The 6,568-nt window shown below is 41.3% G+C and overlaps 1 long non-coding RNA gene across 1 annotated transcript; it reads left to right on the plus strand.

The window, feature by feature from the left end:
• Window positions 13-1,064, plus strand: LOC110256163. The gene is made up of 2 exons (XR_002337433.1): window positions 13-84; window positions 803-1,064. It is a non-coding gene; the product is annotated as an uncharacterized LOC110256163 (long non-coding RNA).

Here is a 6,568-nt window from a genome sequence, read left to right on the forward strand (position 1 = left end):
GAGGCGCGTAGAGGGAGGTGGAGCTTGCGCAAGGCCGCTTCGACCTGTGGCTCCTGGACTAGTTTGCTTGCCTTAGCTGTACACGTGAGTGTTTGTCCAGCGGGTTTATGTCTTTCATCCAGTCTAATCTTAAACTCTGAGCCACTTTTCCTTATTATGATAACTTTACAGAGAGAGAGGGAGAAGTTAAGAGATGTGTCCAAAATCAAACAATGCGTGGCATAGATATATCATATAGACAGTAAGGTAGTCAGTCCATTTAGTGAGGGCACAGCCAAGGCTCCACGCATCCTGAGTACTTCTAAGGTACTTGAAACATGGGAAATAAAAAGTTGACTCTCTGTGGTGGAAGCCAAGTATGGAGTCCAAATATGGGTACACAGATTGGATAACCTTTATGAAAGAGAAGGCAGTGCTAAGGTAATCAAGAAAACTAAGCATTTGTAGCGAATGGTCAACCCCAATATGGTAGGAGTTTGATGCATCAAATTGAAAATTCCGGGTGGAAATGAGGTAGGAGGTAGATGGGCCCCTGGGCTGAGAACAGCTGGGACTTGTTAGGCCAAGTAAATTGGGCCTTATTTCTCTTTGACACTTCAAGGAGAAAGTTAATTGCCGGAGCTGAGTTCTGCAGGAGTAGAAAGATAAGATGACCACTTCAAATCACTCCTGGGGTCAGGGAGAGCTCCCCAATTGCACATGCACAGTAAGATTCCTAAGGGTCAAAAAGGGAGGGGGTGTCAGGCCATAGTAAGTCTTGATATAATCCCAGAACCCTTTGCTCTGGACTTCATCATATCAGGGAGGGCCCTGGATCTGGTCGTGTGTGAGAAATGAAACAAGGTAATTGGCCAAAGGAAAACAAAGACCCAGAAGAACTGTCCTACACAAGTGATTTAAATCACCTCTCTGGCGAGCTCCTCCTCAGGGGATGTCCGAACCTGCACTTCTCTTTAGGGTGTGTATTAATTCTTTGCTTCTGACTTAATAAACTGCTTCTCTGTGTGCTCTCCCACATGTTTTACTGTGACTCTAATAATAAAGCTTGCACCTATTTTTATAGTCTTTGCCTCCTTGAAACATTCTTGCTTTCAACAGGGGGCAAGAATCAGGGCAATTCTACTTCTAGCCTCTAGCTGGTCTAGTGGCTAGGATTCCTGGTTTTCCTCTAGGCTGCCCAGCTTCAATTCCTGAGCAGAAAATTAAGATCTCGATTCAAGCCATCACTCACTGCTATCTCTCTGAGATCAGAAATGCCCCAGAGACAATATTATTTGAACCTCTCATGGACAAAAAATCCAAGTTGTCTAAGTTCAAGCCCTGAGGAGATCCAGGAACAAAATATATGGCTCTAAATAAATGAAAATTGCAAAATAGAATTTGTGTTTAATATAAGACCTATCTTTTTTTCTTTGCTTTTTAGGCCACACCCATGGCATACGGAAATTCTCAGGCTGGGGGTTGAATTGGAGCTGTAGCTGCTGGCCTACACCACAGCCACAGCAATGCCAGATCTGAGCCACATCTGTGACCTACACCACAGCTCACAGCAATGCTGGATCCTTAACCCATAGAGAGGCCAGGGATTGAACCCATGTCCTCATGGTTACTAGTCAGGTTCGTACTGCTGAGCCATGATGGGAACTCCAACAAGACCTATTTAATTGTTCAAATTAGTATATGAAAAAATTTCCTCTGATTTTAATTTTTTTAGAATAAATATTCCCACTTTGTAAAAATCTCCAAGATTGCAAGATGGTTGTTGAGGAATACATAGCCAACTTTAAATGTAATTAGTGGAGTTCCCGTCGTGGCGCAGTGGTTAACGAATCCGACTAGAACCATGAGGTTGCGGGTTCGGTCCCTGCCCTTGCTCAGCGGGTTAACGATCCGGCGTTGCCGTGAGCTGTGGTGTAGGTTGCAGACGCGGCTCGGATCCCGCGTTGCTGTGGCTCTGGCGTAGGCCGGTGGCTACAGCTCCGATTCGACCCCTAGCCTGGGAACCTCCATATGCCGCGGGAGCGGCCCTAGAAAAGGCAAAAAGACAAAAAAAAAATTAAAAAAAATAAATAAATGTAATTAGTTATTCCAAGCCAATTAATTACAGAAACTGCTATGGATTGCAGGTAAAAAGATTGATATGCAAAAAGAAAAACATGAAACATAGCCTGGATAGGAACAGAATGCTCAGAATAATTGCTTATGTGACAGGAATATTAAAATATGCTGGATGTTGTTTCTTTTTTTTAAATAAACTTGCTGGTCAAATGGTGGTTGAAGTAATCTACCCCCCACCCCCCGCCCCACACACAATAGGAAAATTGCAAACATCAAATACTTAGTTTCTCCAACGCAGGCTAAAATAGACTACATGTTGTTTTCCTTTTTTTGGCTTTTTATGCACCTGCAGCTTATGGAAGTTCCCAGGCTGGGGATCGGAGCTGCAGCTACTGGCCTACATCACAGCCACAGCAGTGCCAGAATGCCAGATCCAAGCTGTGTCTGCAACCTACACCACAGCTCATGGCAATGCCAGATCCTTAACCCACTGAGTGAGGCCAGGGATAGAACCCACATCCTCATGGATACCAGTCAAGATTATAACATGCTGAGCCACAGTGGGAACTCCCTGTTTTCCATTTGGAGATAAAGTTGCCTAGGAGAGGTAGTTGGGTGACATGGATTTAGGAAAGTTCTTGCATAGCCTATACTAGGAATGCAAAAATCCTTTCCAATGAGACATACACCAAACCTCACCATATGTTTCTTTGAGTAGATAAAAAACAAAAATGCACCCACTAGGGATAAGTATCCCTTAATATTTAACATATTTGTTGCATGTGCATATACCAGGGAGCAGAAATTTCTCCAACTGTTTAGTTTCTTGAGAGCACTGCTTGTGTGATGATGCTATGGAAAGATGATATGGATAACTTACCTTTCTTTCAACTCTCACGTATATTTCACCAGGAACTTAGCATAAAGACAAGGGGTTGGTTTCAAGAAGTACACAAGGTTAGAAGCACTTGAAGAGGTTTGCTTTCTATTCTTTGTTCTGGATTCACTTGGCTGTAACATGATCAGCCTTTGCCCTCCTATGAAGCCAACAAGTATTTTGGGACAAAAGCTTAGGTTGACTGGCAGGAAACCTTATCCTTAAAGCCTGAAGCACAAAGTATTGTACTTCAATTGCTGTTAGACTGAGTAATCCTGAGATGCATTTGGGCATACTCTGGCATCTGGACTCAATAATTTCCAAAGCCCTGAAACTGTCCACAGACAACATGCAAGTAAGTTTCTTATAATCTTTGAAGCATTTTATATCTATTGAAATGAGCTTTGAGCAGGCTGAAGTTTCTTCTGTGTGTAAATTATCAGACCTGAGAAAATGGAAAGTTCAGATTATAATTGCAGGAGTTTGTTTTGCTTTTTCTTTTTTTTTTCCCTATTCAATAGACTAAAATGTGGAAGTCAGGATTCTCTAGTGGTTAAGAGTGAGCTTTGAAATGTGACAGATTTGGGTTCAAATCATGGCTGTAGCTCACCTCCTTACCCACTGAGTGATCTTGAGCAAATCACTAAAGCTTGAATGGTCAGCTTAAGTTTGAGATAACCTATCTGAAAGGGATATTACAAGGCTAAGCATGTTAAGGCACGAAAAGTGCCTAGAACAGTGCCTGGCCCACAGCAAGTGCTCAGTAAGAGGTAATTGTCATTGTTGGAGTCTTGTTGATTGAAGCGCCAGTGAATAGTGATTCCTTAATGTCCCTGGCTCTTGTTATATTGCAATACTGTATATGCTCTTCCAATTGAAAGTTTCCGTCTTTGATGAGGTGGAGTAAGCTTGGCACAGGTACACCCTAGATCCCTGAAGAGGTGCTATGCAGATAACAGGAATCTGCCCATATTAATAGATATGTCACATGGATTAGGGGACATAGTCAAAACAGACCAGTATTAGATTAAATTGAAAAGTCATACTAGAAGAATGTAAATGTTTGATAGTAAATGTTTGATAGTAGCCACAGTGCAGTGGCCAACAAAAGCTACCGCTACATTGTAAAACAGCACTTGACCTTTGTAATTGGAAGAAAGGATCCAAGTGTGTCAATTATAGAAAGAACATATATTTTCCTGTAGGCTTTTAGCACAATGGTGCCACTTGTCACTTTATATCCTTGTGTCTAGTCCGATTCCTTTTTGCTTCCCCAGTGTCTAACACAGTGACTTAGTATGTAGTAAGTAGGCTTTCATCTAAACAAGCAAAACAATCAACTAACATTTTATTCAGTTTCTACTTTGTGCCAAGCACTGGGCTCAATTAGCACTGGAGGAGAGGCATAATGCCTGCTGTCCAGGGGGCCATGAGCTACTAGTAGAGATAGATAACAAAAATAAGTATTAATAAAAACTTGGTGTACCACTAAGTGCTGTAAGAGGTACATGTAGTGTTCAGTAGGGACAAAAACAGAAATGGAAATAAGGCTTGAATGAACATGTGTTCTTTAATTCAGGAGAGATTCTGCAGGCTTCGGACTCACAAGTGGTGTTTCATTCTGTTTAATATTATTCTATTTCATGCCTTGCTTTTTGGGGCTGATTTTGTGGAAGAGTATTTTTGGCATGCTGTGCCATATGTAAATATGAAAGTTCTGGAAATTAAGGCTAAGGCAAGAAAACGGAACATGAAGCCCATAAGAAGTAACCTTGCTAAATATTATATCCTGAGCCACTTGGAGGTGTGTAAAGGGAAGGATGTATTTTTACTCACTCTTATCTTCAGTAGCCCAGGAAATGGAACAAGGTGAGACCTCATTAGGAAAACCTGGGGTAATGTGACCAGTGTCCGAGGGCACCCCATTCTCACACTGTTTGCTTAGGGGATGCCTGTTTTGGTAACTACCCAGCAAGAGATAGACAGAGTCCCAAAAGAATAATGATACAATTGAAGGAAACTTCTTGGACAGTGCTGAGAACCAAACTCTGAAGATGATCACAATGATGCAGTGGGCTGTAACCTTCTGCCCTAATGCCCTTGTCATTCTCAAGGTTGATGAAGAGATGTTTGTCAATCTACCAAGTTTGGTAGACCATCTCCTCAATTTGAAAGAATACCTTGAAGACATCTATTTAGGAAGAGTTATCCACCAGGATACACCCAACAGAGACCCTAACAGCCAAGAATTTGTCCCTTTCAGTGAGTACCGAGAAAAGTATTACCCAGGTTACTGCAGTGGTGAGGCCTTTATTATCTCCAGAATGTGGCATGGGTGATGTACGCTGTTTTCAAAGTACCCATTACAATGCCTGCTGATGTGTTTGTAGGAATTTGCACTAAGGCCATTGGTCTTATACCCATCCACAATTCAAGGTTTTCTGGGAAAAGGCACATCGGATACAACAGATGTTGCTATAAGTTCATTTTCATGTCTTCAGAAACTACAGATACTGAAATGCCCCTGGCGTGGAAGGAAATTCATAATGGAAAAGAATGTACATTGTTTGAAACCTATCATGGGCTCATTTCCTGCAAACTTCTGACTTACCTTGACAGCTTCAAACATGGGTACCATAAAAAATAATGCCATGTATTTTGGTGATTAGGATCTCTTTGTTTTTCTTAAAAGTGTATTCTTTGAAAATTACGTCCTACCTTGTAGAAAGTGCCCCTCCTTCCTCTGTTTTATGTACTCTGCATCTTTAATTGTATTCAGCAAGCGGTGAGTAGTTCTTAGTGCTCTGACATACTACTGAATTGAGATCTCATTTAGGAAATGTAAGTTTGGAGTTCCCATTGTGGCTCAAGTAGTTAACAAATCCGACTAGGAACCATGTGGTTGCAGGTTTGATCCCTTGCCTTGCTCAGTGGGTTAAGGATCTGGCATGGCTGTGAGCTGTGGTGTAGGTTGCAGATGCACCTTGGATCCCGAATTGCTGTGGCTCTGGTGTAGGCCGGTGGCTACAGCTCCGAGTAGACCCCTAGCCTGGGAACCTCCATATGCTGCAGGAGCGGCCCTAGAAAAGACAAAAAAAAAAAGAAAGAAATGTAAGTTGGTGTAGCATGATTCTGTTGAAAATAAAAATGTTTTTGTCCAGAAAAGAGAGAACAAGAGAACATTACAATAATAACCAAAAGTCTTGTCTGTACAATTAATTTCTAAAAATCACATTCTGTGGAACTGTCATGACTCAGTGATAGCAGTGCTGAGTTTTGAGGATGCTCAGAATTAAAGGAAAACACCAAATAAAGAATCTAACAAAATGTTCATCTTGTCTGCAAGCAGGAAACATTTTTATAATCTAGACGGTGAATTACACTTACAAGTTTTAGCTCCCAAGTATATTTAACTTAAATTTCACTAGTGTAAAGACTTGGATCTCTAATTTTTTTGTGAAACAATTTTCATCAAGTCCTGATTAGGCAGTGTTTTACAAACAGGATGCCACAAATACACATTTCATATTATGTATATTCTCTGAATTAGTTTCCAAGAGATGCCTAACAAAGTGCAACAAACTAGGTGGTATAAACCAACAGAAATATAGTGGCATTAGTAGGAAAATGGCC

Source organism: Sus scrofa, chromosome 1 (assembly GCF_000003025.6).
Source record: "Sus scrofa isolate TJ Tabasco breed Duroc chromosome 1, Sscrofa11.1, whole genome shotgun sequence".
Classification (NCBI taxonomy): Eukaryota; Metazoa; Chordata; class Mammalia; order Artiodactyla; family Suidae; genus Sus; species Sus scrofa.